We start from the raw sequence: 18527 nt of genomic DNA, 5'->3' as shown, positions 1-18527 counted from the left end.
TAAGTCATGCATCAATCAAGAGACGAAGGGAGGCCATCTATCAATCAATTCACCATGTCTTTGATCCACAAATCAATCCTCTGAACCTCCTCTTTGATTAAACCCCATGTTTCAAGAGGTAGATGTCAAATGTTTGAATGCCCTTACTACAAGTAAAAAAAAGGGGGAATAAAGTCAAAAGGAAAAACTAAGTCAAGAAAGTGCAATTTTGAAAAAAAAAAAAGAAAAGAAAAACTGGGGCAGCTAAGATAAACATCTATTTCCGACTTCATCCTAACCCCACCTCATTCTTCACCCCAACAAAAAGTCTTCCTGGATCAAGAAAGATGTATGGCTCATTAAATTGAAAGACATGAAAAGCATTTCACATCTAAAGGGAATAAAAAAATAGAGAAAAAAAAAGAGGAAAAGAAGAAGAACCAAAAAAGAAAGTGCTAAAGGCCCCATTTGTCAATTCAAGCATCTAAAACCTATGTCAAAAGAATATTTGAGTCTCCTATCTTTCAATTCTGAACCATGTCCTATTTCACTCAAATTGGCAAAGATTCTTCAAAGAAATGGGTGTTCAATCAAGCTTTCTTGTTTGGTGAAACATTTTTTTTTTCGATTTGGGGGTGGTTTTCACGAGTTTTGTGTGTCCAATGGGAGCTTGGGGCGTGCCAGACGTTGCAGCCCCATATTTGGGGTTGATAGTGGAAAAAAATGTAAATTTGATGAACTTTTTAAAGCTATTTTGTCTTTTCTTGGTCTTAAGTAGGGGTTTGTTTGGTATTTTGAGCTTTTTGGGTCTATTAGGCTTTGCTTGATTGGTCCAGGTGTTCTAATGGGTCAAGAATGGGTTTGACATCAGCCATCACCCTTTTAAGGCTTCAGGTTGGGCCAGATGATGTGGCAATTTAATCTGGTGCGTCAAAATGGTATTTTTCTAGTTTGATGGTCAAATGAATGAGTTTGGTCATGAAATTTGGCATCTTGGGGTTTTTTGGGTCTCTGAACACAATTGTGAGGTATAATTGGACAAATGGGGTCGGGATCATTGAGATCTATGGCTGACAAGTTTGGATCAACGAGATTTACTGAAATATAATCTTTATTTGATGAAGGATCAAATGGGGGAATTTTAGGATGAAATTTGGTGAGTTGGCACTTTTAATCATCATGAATCTAATGGAAGTGATGGATCTTTGATCAGAGGTGTGGATTGATTGATTTAGTTCAGATCATGGTCTTAGCTTATGGTTTTCCAATTAACAAGAGGGTTTGAAATGGAATCTTACTTTTTCAACGGTCAAACGGAGGTGTTTGGTTATGAGATTTGATATGATAAGGTTTTTTGGGTCTCTGAACACAGTGGTATGGTCTGATTTATCATATGAAGTTGGGATATTGGATGGTAGGTTCTAATTAATGAGATTTGTTGGAATATGATATAAGCTTGATGGGGGGCTAAATGAGGGAATTTTGAGTTACAATTTGGTAGGTAGGCATGGATTAGGGTGAAGAGTCAAGTGGATTGTTCTGATATATGAAATATAAGGTCGATCTTGATAATCATTCTGGGCCATCCAAATGAGATCTTGATGTTTTTGCGGTCGATTGTTGAAGATTCGTGGTGGGATTTGCTAGTTAATTATATCTTAGTGATCTTGGGGTGATGGATATATTGGATTTGATTTTGGAGTTGGAATTTGGATATCGCATAAATTGGGGCCATTAAAAAGGAAGTTGGCGTGATGATACCAGCATCTAGCAGCTTGATGACTTCTGCCTTCACCACCTCTTTCATATTTGGGTTCAGGCGTCTTTGGAGCTGAATTGAGGGCTTGCTTCCATCTTCCATCAAAATTTTGTGCGTATATATAGATGGGTTGATGCCCTTGATGTCGGCTACCTTCCAAGCCAAAGCTGTCTTGTGTTCCCGTAACACCCGCAACAGTTTTTCTTTTTGCAATTGGGTTAAGGCTGCTGATATGATCACCGGTAGGGCTGACTGTGCCTCTAAGAAAGTATAGTCCAAATGCGGTGGGAGTTGCTTTAGCTCAAGGATGGGTGGCTCTTTGATTGAAGGCTTGCTTTCTGGCATTGGCGGTCTATCCAAGCTCTCCAACTTGAGGAACCCTTTCCCTTGAAACTGTGGATTGGCATTTAGGTATGCTGCCATGCTTTGAATCTCTTCATTTTCTCCCCTTGTAGCTTCTCCTTCTTGTATGGATAGCTCAAGGGGATCAGCCAACCTGCTAACCTGAAAGCAACCATCAACCGCATAATCAATAACATCAATCATGTAACAAGAGTCATCACTAGAATGTGTATGTTTTGTAGCATCAGACATTTTAAAAATGATTTCCTCATCTTGAATCCTAAGGCTGAGTTGCCCTTGTTGGACATCAATCATTGCCTTCCCCATAGCTAGGAAAGGTCGCCCTAGGATAAGAGGGACATCAACGTCATCTTGCATGTCTAACACAATGAAATCAACTGGAAAAATGAATTTGTTTACTTTAACAAGTACATCTTCTATGATTCCCCTAGGATGCTTTATGGATCTATCAGCTAACTGCAATGCAACTCTAGTGGGTTGGAGTTCTCCCAACCCTAATTTCTTAAAAACAGAATATGACATCAGGTTTATACTAGCTCCTAAATCACACAATGCCTTATTAATTTTCAAACAACCTATAGTGCAAGGAATAGTGAAACTCCCTAGATCTTTCAGTTTTTGGGGCAGCTTGTTGAGGAGGATTGCCGAGCATTCTTCATTTAGTGCAATTGTAGCCACATCTCCCAGTTTCATTTTGTTTGCCAATATCTCCTTCAACAACTTTGCATAATGTGGCATCTGAGTTAAAGCATCAGCAAAAGAAATGTTAATACGTAAACTCTTGAAAATTTCAAGAAACTTATCGAATTCTTTTTCCAATTTGTGTTGCTTTAACCTATTCGGAAATGGTACTTGCGGTTGTTGGCTTTTCTCCTTCTTTGAATCAGCTTGCTCTTTCTCCTTGTTTTCAGTTTCTAGGGTTGCATCTACCTAGTCTTCTGCCCTTGCTTTCTTCTCCACCTCTTGCAGCTCCCTACCACTTCTCAAAGTAATGGCCTGCACTTGCTCTCTTGGATTTACATTGGTATTGCTGGGCAGAGTGCCTGGTACTCTAGCTGATATCATTTGTGCTAACTGCCCCACTTGATTCTCCAAGTTCTTGATTGATGCTTCTTGGTTCTAAAATCTCATTTTTGCACTTGCTATGAACTTGGTCATCAACTCCTCTAGCTTAGTTTTCTTCTCCGACTGATTGAAATTTTGGGGGAAGGGTTTCACCGCAGTTTGATTTTGCTAAGACTGATTCGGGTGATTCCTCCATTCGGGGTTAAAGGCACGAGGGTACTGATTGCCTTGCTGCCGTTGTAAATTACCAACAATATCTACCTGCTTGGGGGACTGCACAAACTAATTTCCAACTTGACATTCAGTGCTGATATGACCTCTCCCACACCATTCACAAGTCACAGTCTAAACATGCACGGCTACTATCTGCATCTCATCTATCTTCTTGCTGAGTGCACCGATTTGCGTAGATAGGGTTGTATAGGTGTCCACATTGTGAAGTCCAGACTGTCTCTTAACTTGGGCTCTCTCAGAATGCCATTGGTAGTTGTTAGAAGCCATCTCCTCTATGAGTGCATGGGCCACTTCAGGGGTTTTGTTATTAATGGAACCCCCAGCTGCAGCATCCATAATAGTCTTATTAGCTTCGGTCAACCCATTATAAAATGTTTGAACTTGCAGCCATACGGGAAGTCCATGATGAGGGACCTTCCTTAGTAGTTCTTCGTAACGCTCCCATGACTCATAAAATGACTCTCCGTCCTATTGAAAGAAGGTGGTGATATCATTCCTCATCTTTGCTATCTTAGACGGAAGGAAATACTTGGATAGGAAACAACTGGCCATTTCTTCCCAAGTAGAGATCGATCTAGCTAGGAAAGAGTTCAGCCACGTCTTAGCCTTGTCTTTCAATGAAAATTGAAACAATCTGAGCCTCACTGCATCATCACTAACCCCGTTGTGAATGAATGTGTCACATATTTCCAAGAAGTTGGCGATGTGAGTGTTCGGATCTTCATGAGCCAAGCCGCAGAACTGAATTGTGTTCATTATCATCTGAACGATAGCTGGTTTGATTTCAAAATTGTTGGCAGCTATTGCTGGTCTAACAATGCTCGAGGTGTTCCCGATAAGGGTTGGTTTGGCATAATCCATCATGGTCCTTTGTTCGGCCATCTTTGCACTTTCAGCTCTCCCTTGCTTAGAAGCTCTAACGCGGCGACGAAGAGTTCTTTCAATATCGGGATCGTAGGTGATGCTCTCCTTTTCACTTTTGCGTGTCATAAACTGTACAAGTCATAGTCATAGAAATACTAATACACACATATCATAAACATAATGTACAAAATTAAAATTAGATTAACAATGACAAATGGTTCCTAATATTCTTGTGATAAATCCCCGGCAACGGCGCCAAAAACTTGATGCGTATTGCTTACACTAGCAAGTGCACTAACCGATCAAGTAATACAATGATGAGTAGAGTATCGTTCCCACAAGGATTTATCCAACAACTACTAGTAATGAATCAGCCATTTGTTATCTGATAAACTGAATTATTAAACAAATCAAAATCCTAATTCCTAACTAGCAAGCTATCCTAATCAGTTCGGATCAAACCACCTTCATACAATGAGAAGAAGAGTTGTATGTGAACACTAGCAGATTCGGTTCAGCAATTAAACCACTAAGTTATTCAATTGAATTGGAATTCAGCCATGGTTTGGTGAAACCCTAATGGCATGAGTAGCCTCTCTCGAGCACAGCTCACCCTATATATGGGTGACAATTCTTATATCTCTATCAAGAATTTAATCCCCATGGACGCATTAAGAACAAGAAAGTCGAAGGGCATCAATTCAGATCTGAATGATCACCAACCGAACCATACAAATTATCTCTAAGATGCATTAGATTCGGTTTCTTGATTAGCAGATCTGATTACCTAAATTCTTTCTCAAGCAATTCAAGCAATTCAAGCAATCCAAGAACTAATAACAATTCGGCCAAGATTATTCTAGCAATTAAAACCCTAATCAAGAAACACCAAGAACGAATCCAATCAATCGAATAACCTAAGAGAATTAATTATAGATTTGAATCATCATCATACATGGTTCGAATACTAGCAAGAAAGAAAGATTAATTGACAAAATTCCATGAAACCCTAGCTGAATTCGATTACCAATTGCGCAAAACCAAAGAAGAAGACAACCTAGAGTTCTTGCTTCAATTTTCGATCTCCTTGATGTGTTTCTCCTCCAATTCGCATTCAGCAACCTTCTTCTTCCTCTAGTTCTTCTCTTCTTTCTTCTCTCGCACCTCTCTTCTCCAATTCTCCTTATGGGGGTTCAAACCCTTTTCTCCCCTTTTTCTTCTCCTTTTATACTCTTCTCTTCAGTCCTCTCTCTTCTAAAAGATAGTCGCCTTCAGGAGCTTCCACTTGGGCTGCAACTTCGGCTGCACTTGAACCGCCCACTTTGGTGGGCCGAAAGGTTTCCCTTGGAGAGTTTCAGCTGGGCTCTCTCCTTGGTGTCCCCCATAGAGTGTAGCATTGGGCTTTGCTTCTTTATGGGCCAAAAGTGCTCTCCTTGGTGTTTCTCAGGTGGGCATTTCTTCTAGATGGGCCGAATTGTTTCCCTATTTTCCCTCTCAGCATGTCTTTATACTATCTCCTGAAATCATTCTCAATTAGTGTAAGAAATCATGAAAATTATCATCAAAACCTTGTATAAAACAATAGAAATGATGTGTAGCCTACACACACATCAATCCTGTCGACCAGGTGTGAGCTCCGGGAAGCTCATGGCCGGCTCAAAAGATTTGGAGTCACCACCCATTTTTTAGAGGAAATGGGCCCTCATTTTCCATGGGAAAGGCACACAACCAAGAGATTTCGGGTTCTAAGGATTGGAAGAGGGAAGGTATTAGGCACCGCTCTCTCTAAGTTGTTGTAGTATCCCAATACGGAAGTTATTCAGACTTAGCTTCTTTCGGGGAAAAAACAGAAATGGTTGCGAGAATTTCTTAAATCCGAAGGAACATGCTTTCAACTTCTCCTAGGACTGATTTTAAGGTGATGTTATCGGGTCTTAGGTACTGATTTCCCTAAGACCCTCGCCTCTTTGCCTCTACTCTCAGTCAAGAAGGAATTGCAAGCCAAGTTTTTCCAACATTTCAGAACCTTAAACAACCTAGAAAAACTAAAAAAAGAGACTCACCTTTTTGTATGTACCTTGTCGAAAGATTTCCAACAGCTAAAATGACTTTAAACGAAACTTGAGTAAGGCATAGAATTGAGTTGAGCTTTTTGGTGTTAAGTTTGGAAGATAGGAGATGAGGCTTCAGCTTTGGTTCAGGGACTTTGGAATTTCAAGTAGAACGGGTGGATTATAGAAGTTGGAAAACTGCCCTCTTCCTCTCTTATTCTCTTTTCTGGGGCCTCTCTTAGGTTTCCTTTCCTCCCTCTCTTCAGTCCCCCCACCCTTTAAGCTCGGATTAGATCAATATTTATAGAGAAAGGGAGTGGGGTCAGGTCTGAATTCGTTCAGCTACAGTGTCTGGAAATTAACAGAGGTTTTACATACAAATAGGCAAAGGTTCTTCAAAGAAAATGATGCCCAATAAAATTTTCCTGTTTAGTGAAAATCATTCTTCGATTAGGGGTGGTTTTCATGGGTTTTGTGCGGCCAATGGACACTGAGGGCGTGCCAGACGTTGTAGTCTCATATTTGGGGTTGTCAGTGGCAGAAAATGTAAACTTGATGAACTTTTAAATGTGGTTTTGTTTTTTCTTAGCTTTAAGTGGGGGTCTGTTTGGCATTTTGAGCTTTTTAATGGGTCAAGAATGGGTCTGAAATCAGCCATCTCCCTTTTAAGGCTTTAAGTTGGCCAGATGACGTGACCATTTAATCTAGCGCATCGAAATGACATCTTTCTAGTTTAACGGTCAAATGGGTGAATTAGGATGTAAAATTTGGCGGCCTGGGGTTTTTTGGGTCTCTGAACACAGTGGTGAGGTTTGATCGGAAAAATGGGGTTGGGATGATTGAGATCTATGGCTGACAAGTTCAGATTAACGAAATTTACTGAAACAAAATCTTTATTTGATAAAGGGTCAAACGGGGGAATTTTGGGATGAAATTTGGTGGGTAGGCATTTTTGAACATCCTGAATCTGATGGAAGTGATGAATTTTTTATCAAAGGTGTAGATTTACTGGTTCAGTTCAGATCACAGTCTTCTGGTTTTCTAATCAATAAAAGGGTCAGAAATGGAATCTTACTTTTTCAATGGTCAAATGGAAGTGTTTGGTCATGAAATTTGTTGTGCTAGGTTCTTTGGGTCTCTAAAGATGGTGGTCAGGTCTGATTGGTCAAATAAGGTTTGGATGATGGAGATTTATGGAATGTGAGCTTTTAATCAATAAGATTCGCCAAAACAGGATCAAGGCTTGGTGTTAGGTCAAATGAGGGAATTTTGGGATAAAATTTGGTGGGTTGGCATTTTTGACCGTCCTGAATCTAATGGAAGTGATGGATCTTTGACCAGAGGTGTAGATTGACTAATTTGGTTTGGGTCTAGGTTTTAGCTAATTATTTATCAACTAACAAGAAGGCTTGAAATGGAATCTCACTTTTTTAATGGTCAAACGGAGGTGTTTGGTCGTAAAATTTGATGTGCTAGGTTTTTTTGAGGGTTTGAACAAAGTGATAAGGTTTGATTGGCCATGTGAAGTTGGGATGATGGATTCTAGGCTCTAATTAATGAGATTTGTTGGAATAGGATCTAGACTTGACGTAGGGTTAAACGCGGGAGTTTTGAGCTACAATTTGGTAGGTAGGGCTGTTCACAAATAAATTCAAACCGACCAACCTGGCCTGACCCAACCCAAGTTGGCCGGTTTTTCTTCATTATCAGTCGGTTTCGGGTTACAAAGATATACAAAACCGAACCGAACTGAGTTATGTGAAAAAATATATATTTTGAAAAAATATCTATTAAATTTAGCTATTTTAGTTTTAGATAATAAATATATATTCTAAAATATATCAGATATATATTTCTGAAATATATATTTTCAGAAATTAGAAAACATATATTTTGATATATATATATATATATATATATATATATATATATATATATATATATATGTTTTGGTTTTAAATATATATTTCCAGAAAATATATATTGAAATATTATATATTATATTAGCACTTTGACTTCATGTGCATTGTCCAAGCTTGGAGTTGGTTAAAACCCAAACCGACTCAAACTGACTAGGTCGGTTTTACTTAATAGAGGGTTGGTTTCGGTTCAATCTATAGGTAACCTGACCAGGTCGGGTTGGTTAAAAAAACATTAATAAACCAACCCAAGCCAACCCGTGAACAGCCCTATTGGTAGGTTGGCAAAGATTAGGGTGAGGAGACAAGTGGATGGTTTTGATATGAGAATTATATGGTCGATCTTGGTAATCATTCAGGACCATCCGAATGGGATCTTGATGTTTTTGCGGTTGGTTGTCGTAGATTTGTGGTGGGATTCACTAGTTGATTGTTTACTAATGATTTTGGGGGGATGAATATGTTGGATTTGATTTTGGAGGAGTTGTAATTTGAATATCGCATGGATCGGGGCCGTTAGAAAGGAAGTTGGCATGATGAACGGTGGAATTTAGTCATGAAAATTGATGTGTAACTAAGTTGTAGTTTCTCAAGTATGGAGGTGATGTCTGATCAAGGTTCTTGTTTGTCCTATGGATTGCAAAAAAAAGGGGGGGGGGGTATTTTGGGTTTTAGAGAGTGTCAAGTCAATCTGGTTGTGTTTCTAAGTTTTCGGGGTTTAAGAGGGGGTATAAAAAGGTAGGGTGAAGGGACTGAGCAAAAATTGGTTGCTAACACTAGGAGAAGACCTACCAGGGTTATATTTTTATAAGGTCATGCCCTTTAGGCTAAATAACATTGGGGCGACCTACCAGTGACTTGTACACAAAAGTTTTTCTCAATTATTTGGAAATAAAGTAGAGGTTTATGTAGACGATATGGTTGTAAAGAGTAAATACTCTAAGACTTTAATTGCTGACCTAACCAATGTTTTCTCTGTACTTAGAAAATATAACATGAAGCTCAACCCGAACAAGTGTGTCTTCGGTGTCATGTCGGGCAAATTCCTCGGCTACATAATGAACCAACGTGTCTGATAAACCATTCTTTTCTTTTCTTTATTTTCTCTTTTGTTATTTTTATTTCTGTAACCTTTTAGATTTAATTCTTATTTGTTTCTCTGTTTTGTAGATCTGAATTCGTTCGGTTCAAGTCTAAGGTGTCTCAAGGGGTTCGAGGGTTGTAGAAAGGATGGACGCCCGATTCTTGTTAGGAGGGGTTTCTACAAGTTGTTTGGCCGATCTGCAGCTACTGCCATCGAATATGGATTTTGGATCATTTTTTTTATATTTATTTCTTTTATTTCCTTTGTTGATTCCCATACTTTATTATATTCTAATTTTTATTTATTGTTTTGTTTAAATTTAAAACATTTAATTTCAGCAATAATAGATTTTATTTTCATATTTTCTGCCATTCCCGATTGCATTCTCTTGTTCGGACCTAAGTATATATTAATTTTTCACTTGCTTCCCTGTAGATACGACTCGTTCTCATCATTTTACTGCATTTATAATTGTTTGAGAACCAAAAAAATTTATAAATGTTTAAACTGGTGTTCCGAAGTGTATAACGACATGCTTCCAGACACACCAAGTTTTTGGCGCCGTTATCGAGGAAGCACAGAGAAAATTTTTTATTTACTTTTTCCGGATCAGTTTCATTATTTTTTTTTGTTTTATTACTTGATCCGTTATCTCATTCAGTTCTTGTTTCTCTTTGATTCTATAGGACGGAATAGCGAAAGGTGGGGTACCAGAGCATTGCGGGACTACGGGATGGAAGAGAAGAGAAGGGAAATTGGATTGTGTTTCAGGTGTAGTCGTTCCATTTTATTTTTAATTTTCTATTTTTTATTATCAAACTCTTTTTTTATAGAATAGTTAATTTTGAATTTTGAATTAATTTTTTTTCTAGATCCCATTTTTTTTAGAATTATTTTGCTTCCAATTTGTTTCTAGATCTATTCTTCTTTATTTTAATTTCTTGTTCATTTTTTTCTTTATTAAGTTTGTGTTTTTCTTTTATTTCAGATTTAAAAAAAACAAAAACAAAAAAAATCGTTTATTTTATTTTATTTATTTTTGCAGCATAATTTTCTTTTGTTTATTTTATTTTATTTTATTTTTGGTTTAAATTTAGATTCATTTTTTTTCTTTTATTTCAGATAAAAAAATAAAAAACAAAAAAGAAAATAAAAAATTCGTTTATTTTATTTTATTTATATTTGCAGCTTATTTTTTTTGTTAATTTTATTTCTGTATTAATTTTTAGATTTGTATTTTTCTTTTATTAAAAACAAAAAAAATATAAATAAAAACAATTCAGCATATCTTTTTCTTTTATTTATTTTATTTTCAGTTTTTTTTAATTTGTATTTTTTTATTTTATTTTATCTATTTCTTGCATAATTTTCTTTTTGATCATATTATTTTCAGTTTAATTTTTAGATTAGCAATTCGTTTGTTAGAATTTTTTTTTGGTAGTTGTTAATTCTGTTTATCACAATTAATTGGTGTTTTATTTTCTATTTTCAATTATTATTTGTTGCTGTATTTAATTTCTTTCCTTTTAGTTGTTTAATTTAATAATTAATTTCTAAAAAGGAAATTGTCCAAATTTTCAAATTTTGAATTTAAATTTCAAATTTAAATTTAAGTTCAAATCTGAATTTAAATTTGAATTTCAAATTTCAAATTTCAAAAAGAAATAAAAAATTAAAAAAATTAATAAAAAATAATTTAATTTTTGCATTTCAACATTTAGGGTTTCGTATTTTAGAGCATGCATCATATAGGTTTATTTAATTGATAATCATAGCTAGTTGTGAATGTGTTAGGTTTTCATTCTTTTTATTATTTTAATTGCTTTTCTTGCTTAGTTTATTTTATTCTTTTATGTTATATTGCTGAATTGCATTTTAGAGATAATTGTTCATGCATTGTAGTTAGTTGCATTTGCTTTGTTTACTTTGTTTTTCCGTTAATCCATTTAAGGGCATCCAACCTAAATAAGATAAGGTGGGGAGTTCATCACCCTTCCTTGGCCCAAAAATCACCGCCCTTCACGTGCGGTTCACCCTCACCCTAATTTAAAACTTGGATAGCAAGATCCTTTAGGGAAGCCTCACATTTGGTTCAAAGGTGTGTTGAATTTTATGAAAGCTTGAAATTATTTTCCATAACCGGCGGTTGGTATCTAAGGAAAGAAGTTAAAAGGCTACGTCAAAGTGGGTTTTGTGGTTACTTAATTATTTTTTATTAATTAATGTTGGAATGCAAAAATTAATTTTTTTTGTGGTTACTTAATTTTTTAATTTTTTTTATTTTCTCTCTCTTTAATTTTTGCATTTCAAGTTTTAAATTTGCAATTAAATTAAAATTTTAAATTTCAAATTTCAAAAAAAAGAAGAATAGATTGGAGTTTGTGGACTGAGAAATTACTTCCAACCTGAGCCACAAATAGATTGGAACCATGTGTCTCAACAACTAGACAAGATTAATGGTATGGCCCAAAGTCTTGACGAAGTCCTTGCACGTTGTCAACAAAGTGGCCCATACCCAACCTTGTCATTCTATCCATTATGTTCCATCTATGCAAGCCCGACCCATCATCTCAACCAAGTACATGCGGCCCATAGATTTTTCCAACCCAATGCTAACCTATTCTCTAGTCCATTTAACCTTGGGTGGAAAAATCAACCCAACTTCAATTATAGGGCCCAATTCCAAGAAAACCCCTGCCAAATATGCACTCTCAATGGTCTGGAGCCCAAACTCACTCGGAATACAATCAGTACCATGGGACTTAACCGGCTCAATCATGTCAAACCTACACACAGTCCCAACAATATCATCATTCATCTAACTTTATGGCCCAACAATTTCAGAGGCCACAAGGGCAAAACCAATTCCAGCAGATGCATCCTAGGAATCAACCGGCCCAACCTTATCAGACTTACCCACAACCACCTCAAGCACGTATAGTAGATGACCAATTCATGCAACGTCAGCAGCTAATCCTAAATCAGCATCAGTCCCTTGATAGATTAGAAAGCCAAATAGGACAGCTAGCCGAAGCCAAGGCAAGAAGAGGAGTAGGGCAACTATCGAGTCAACCGGTTGCAAACCCTAGAAATCAGCCATCGGGTTTTCCTCTACAGCATATTCAACCACCTCTTAAGAACCTTCAATTTGAAAATAATAAGGCTATTATAACCTTAAGGAGTGTGCAGATTTTAGAGGACCCGGGAGTTAGTGAAGAAGAAAAGGAGCATGAAGACCCAAAGTTGGGGGGAGAAGAAGGAAAGGAAACTTTAGAAGAAGTGCCTATAGTGAACTAACCTATAGTTCCCTTTCCAATTGCACTCACAGTCGGGCCGGTGCTAAAGAACAAAGAAACTCTCAATGAAGAGATTAGGGAAGTCCATATTAACATCCCTCTCCTCAATGCGATCCAACATGTCCCAGCCTATGCCAAGTTTTTGAAAGAGCTATGTACTCAAATGATGGAGACACAATCGGCCCCACAAAAAATGATGCTCTCGGCAGATGTTAGTGCAGTACTCCTAAATCAACTCCCCCGGAATGTGAAAGACCTTAGTGCTCCTCTCATAAGCTGTGGCATCACTGGAATCACCTTTGATTGGTCAGTCAACACTCATTGAATTGTTATTGAGAATGTCATGGTCAGGATGGAGGGTTATCACTTCCCATTGGATTTTATCCTAGATATGACCCCAATCGAGGAGCTGAACCATATCCTGATAATCTTAACATGTGCATTTCTAGTAATGGTCAATACAAACACCAATCGTAAATCGGGAGAAATGAACACTTCATTAGGGAAGCAGAAAGTCTAGCTAAATGTTTGTAGTGGCCCTAAGTATCCAAACCTAGGGGAAAATAAGTGCAAGGTGGAATTAGTGGATGATCTTTTAAATGACCTGTTTACCCCTTGGTTAGCCCAGTTTGAGCCCTGTTTGTCGGAAGATAAAAGTGAGTTAGAGAGTGTAAATGGAAAAAGTGCTTGAATGTGTCCAGCTGAAGACATTAAACATAGCGTTGGTTGGGAGGAAACCCAACGTAGTTTTCAGTTGATTTTTGTCTCTAGTGTTAGAATTGTTGTTTCTTTTCTTGATTAGGGACCAGGTTGCAAACCTTGAACCCCTCAAGAAAACCCTATCCATTGTTCCCTTTGGCCCAAATCTTCCTTGCATCATTCTAGTCATACCATTAGGGACAATGACATTTAAGTTGGGGGGGGGGAGGAAAGAGAGAGAAAAATTGAAAAAAAAATTGTGAAGCTAAGCCTTTAAATATGGAGAATTAAAATTTCACTGAAATTTTTAAAATTTTCCATTAAAATTCCCAAATAGAAAAAGTTAAGGAAACAGATAAAAGAACCTTGAATTCTGTAGAAATTGGTAGCAAGTGATAGGAGTCAAAAATTGATCTTGTTTGAATATTGTCGAAACCGTTTAGAAATTAGAAAATACTCCCAAGTTTGCCCCTGTCAATATAGGAAGAGAAAGTTTGAGAAATTGGACAAAATTCTTCAAATTGTTAAGAGACAGTGGACTACCCTGAACAGTATTGCAAAAACAAAAAAGAAAAGAGAGAGAGAGAATAAAAGGTCAATGGACACCCTAGACTTAATAACCGGGTCTCTTCACCTCCTAAGTCAAGTGTTGAGATTCGCGTCAAAAGGAAAAGGGAATGCCAAATACACTTACTTAACACTTAGTAACCGGGTCTCTTCACCTAAGTCAAGTGTCGAGATTCGCATAAAATAGTGAAAGGTAACAACAAAAATAAGTTCAGGGGTAGAAATCCGTTGTCAGAAATAATAAGAAGAATACCTGTTTGATTTTAAAATCAATCTCATTTTATCAAGACAAATTGCAAATGGAAGGGTAAATAAGATTTTTAAGCCACGTTTTGTTAATATTCAAAATAAGACAGTTTTACCCCTAAAGCCCAATACCGATCTATGCAAAGTTTGAGAATGCTAGAATCAGGATGCTTGATTAATTCTATTAGGGATGACCATGTAAAGGGAAAGATCTATATAGTCAGTGTAATTTTAAGGCTGCATTGTGATGCGTAATTGCTACACTAACAAGTGCACTAGCCGCTCAAGTAATAAAGTGATGAATAGAGTATCGTTCCCACGAGGACTTATACAACAACTACTAGTAATATATCAGCCATCTATTATCTAATTAACCGAAATGTTAACATAATCAAAACTGAATTCCTAACTAACAAACTATCTCTAGCGAATTGGATCAAACACCTTTCATGCAGTTGAGAAGACAAGCTATATGTGAACAGATTTGGTTCAGCAATTAGTTCTCTAGGTCATTCGATTGGATTGGGATTCAACCTTGGTTTGGTGAAACCCCAATGTTATGGACAGCATCTCTTGAGCGCATGCTCAATTTATGCATGAGTGATGATTCTTATATCTCTATCAAGAATCTAATCCTCATGCATGCATTAAGATCAAGAGTTCTAGGGCATCATTGCAGAATTGAATGAAGACCAAATCGAATTGTACAAGTTATTTCTAACCTTGTATTCAATTTGGTTCTTGATTAGCATATCCGAATTTCTAAACTCTTTCTCAAGCAATCTAGAAACTCCAAGAATTAAGAACTGTTCGGCCAAAAAGAAATTAGATTGTCTAAATTCTTCATCAAGCAATTCGGACAGTCCAGCATACAAATTCAATTTAGCTAGCTATTCTAACAATTAAAAATTCTAATCAAGAAACATCAAGATTGAATGTAATCCATTCGAATAACCCTAGAGAATTAATTACATATCTGAAATTACATGAAACATGATTCAATTACAGCAAGAAAGAAGAATCAAGTGAGAAAATATCATGAAACCCTAGCTGAGATCATTTACCACTTGCGTAGAATTCAAGGAAGAAGATAACATAGATTGATCTTCTCCAATGGCTTCTTCTCCAAATTCGAATTCAGCACCTCTTCTTCTCTTGAAGCTTCTTGAATATCCCCCTTTCTTCTCTCTTGCGCGCCTCTCTCTCAATTCTCCCCAAAAGGATTTCGATCCAAAGGAGTTTGAACCCCTTTTTCCCTCTTTCTCTTCTCCTTTTATAGCTTTCTCTTCAGCCCCTCTCTCTCTCTTCTATAAAGTTTGCCGCCTTTAGGCTCCTTGGACTGCACTTTGGGCTGCTCTTGAGCTGTACATGGGCCTCCCTCTTGTTGGGCCGAATGGGCTCCCTTGGAGAGCTTCGGCTAGGCTCTCTCCTTGGGTTCCCCCATGGAATGCTGCCTAGGCTTCATGAGCTGAATAGCCCTCCTTAGGCTTCTCGGCTAGGCTTTTCTCCCAGCTGGGCTGAATTGCCTCCACTTGGCCTCTTTTCCATGGTTTTATGTTATCTTTCCCCTAAGTTGGTCTCCCTTGATAATTTCCTGAAATCAAGCTAAATTGAGGTAAGAATTTACACAAATCAACATCAAAACCATGCATAAACATCATAATTTATGTGTAATTTGCACACACATCACATTGCTAAGGGACTAACAATGTTTAAGATGGGGGTGTGATAACCCTGCATTTTGATGCCTTAAGAGCATCAATTCAGGGGTATTTTCAGCCTTAGAATAGTCAAAGTGTACACTTTTCCTAGTTAAAATCAATTATGTGACCTTTGAGGGACTCTTTGCAAATTATGTAAAAAACTGGGAAGTTTTCTAAGCTGAAGTGCAGCTTTTGGGAAGCTAGTGTGAAGACTAGTTGAGAGAAGGGGTGTTTTTGTAAAGAACTAAGGACAAGAGTGCCTCCTATCTGCTAAACCCAGTTGGCGTCCATCCTATTGCATTACCATGCTCCCCTCTCCTTAGCAATCCCTAGGGAGCCTTTTTAACCTAATATTTTCACTCTTAGCAAACCCTAGCCGCCCTTAGGTGTTTAATCTCCACCCTTCACCTCTTTTAATCTAAACCACTCATTTTAGGGCTCTCCTTTATAGATTTTAAACCCTAGGGCGCCACCTATTATGCTAATCCTCACCATTCAGCCCCTCACCTCCAAATATCAGCCACTCCCTCCATCTTATATCCCAACCATTCAATCTAGGGCACCATCTATTCTTTTAATCTTAACCCTTCAACCCTAGATGTTCTAATCTACACCCTCCATTTCTGGGCGCCCAAATCTCCGCCCTACATAATATTGGGCACCCTCTCCTATTATTTTCAGCCATAGGATCACCCCAAAACCATCTAAGCCATCCATTAGAAACCCTAGGGCATCCCTAACTTTGCTAAATCCCAGTTGATGCCCCCCATCTTTCTCCCTATTTCCAGTTGTGACCACCCTTCTCTATAAAAAGGGTTCCAGGGGCCCTGTAGAAGGGGTTGGTCAATTCACCCAACTAACAAGGCTAAGGTTTCTTGAGGAGTTCAAGGGTTATAGAATGGGAGGATGCTCAGATCTTGTCAGGAGGGGTTCTTGCAAGCTGTTCAACCATTCTGCAACTACCACCACTGGATCTGATCAACCATTCTTTTCTTTTTTTTTTATTTTCTCTTCGGTTATTTTTATTTCTACAACCTTTTAGATTTAATTCTTGTTCGTTTCTCTGTTTTGCAGATCTGAATTCATTCGGTTCAAGGCTAAGGTGTCTCGAGGGGTTCGAAGGTTGTAGAAAGGACAGACGCCCGATTCTTGTCAGGAGGGGTTTCTGCAAGCTATCTGGCCGATCTGCAGCTACCACCACCAGATCCGGATTTTGGATCATTTTTTTATTTATTTCTTTTATTTCCTTTGTTGATTCCCATACTTATATTATATTCTGATTTTTATTTATTGTCTTGTTTAAATTTGAAACATTTAATTTCAGCAATAATAGATTTTATTTTCGTATTTTTTGCCATTTCCGATTGCATTCTCTTGTCCGGACCTAAGTATATATTAATTTTTCACTTGCTTCCCTGTGGATATGACCCATTCTCATCATTTTACTACATTTATAATTTTTTGAGAATCGAAAAAAATTATAAATGTTTAAACTAGTGTTCCGAAGTGTTTAATGACACGCTTTCGGACACACCAAGTCCACCTTGTCCTGAATCAATTTGGACCCGACCCTTTTGGTGGGGTTTCTTTCAAAACCTTATCGAAATGCTGCCCTTAACCTTTTTCATTTCTTAAGACTAAAGTCTGAAGTCTTTCTCTTCTCATTTGAAAGAAAGTTTTCTAGTGACACTAGTCAAGTCCATCTAGAGAGTGGAGGTTGGAGGCACATTGCACAACACTACAACAGTTTGTTTGTCCATCCGCCATTTGTCTGTCCATCCACCATTTGTCTGTTTGGAAACCGTTCGTCCATCCATCCATCAAGGTGTTAATAGTTAACTCCAACTGATAGGTAGGATTTAAGATTTTTTACCCAATGATCAATGAATGCTCAATGTTTGATAGAAAGATAGGTAGGATTTAAGATTATCTTGTTTTGTTAGAGTGGAAGTTGTAAACCCATAAATATGTTTAGGAGAAACTCCTTTCTTTGGTTTATCCGTTTCACCCCCATTGAACAACTTATTGTGAGTGCTCCAAAGCAACTGAATCAACTTACCTAAATCTTCATTTCAGTGGCTTAGCCCTCCCAAATGGGCCTTTAACCACCAAAGTTTCTCAAAGATGCTACTACCTTATCGAAGCGAAGCATGACATTTGAACAATTTTTTGTTAAGCTGAAGCTTCAAAAATTAATTAATCCATTCTCCTTCATTGGCTGCTTCATCATAACAATTGGTCCTTGACAGCTGCTTCATCATAACTTCAAACTCAACTATTCTATAAAGTTAATATAAGAGATATAAGACAAATCATATTCCCATCGTTGGATTGGATTTTTGTGCCCCAATATGGTCCCATCTCTTTCCAAAAAATCATCAGAATGTGTTCATCCATTGCCATTGACCCTACATGACTTACCCTACATTATTCAATATTCACCAAACCAATAATTAAAGCAAAACTTAAATAATTTTGTGTACATATTTTGCCCTACTATCTACAAGAAAGAATGAAAGAAAATGTGGTTTCAACAAGACTTGTGACATATTGGACCTTCCTATTAGACAATGTATGCCCTTAGATCCAATCAGATTGATGTACATAAATATTTGTTTGTAAAAGAATAAAGTATGTTGTTGCTTCATGGTCATATTGGTGTGTTTTCTATGTATTACCCTTTAAATTGGACACTTAT

The 18527-nt window shown here is 37.3% G+C and overlaps 1 non-coding gene across 1 annotated transcript; it reads left to right on the top strand.

Annotated features, from left to right (window-relative positions):
- The first annotated feature begins 3797 nt into the window (after window positions 1-3797).
- On the top strand, window positions 3798-3904 carry LOC148804438 (small nucleolar RNA R71). Its single transcript, XR_016081741.1, has one exon. It is a non-coding gene; the product is annotated as a small nucleolar RNA R71 (small nucleolar RNA).
- The last annotated feature ends 14623 nt before the right edge of the window (window positions 3905-18527 follow it).

This window comes from Nelumbo nucifera, chromosome 1, assembly GCF_055504915.1.
Source record: "Nelumbo nucifera cultivar China Antique chromosome 1, China Antique-T2T, whole genome shotgun sequence".
In the NCBI taxonomy this organism is placed as follows: Eukaryota; Viridiplantae; Streptophyta; class Magnoliopsida; order Proteales; family Nelumbonaceae; genus Nelumbo; species Nelumbo nucifera.
This window is presented reverse-complemented; position numbering and strand designations above follow the sequence as displayed.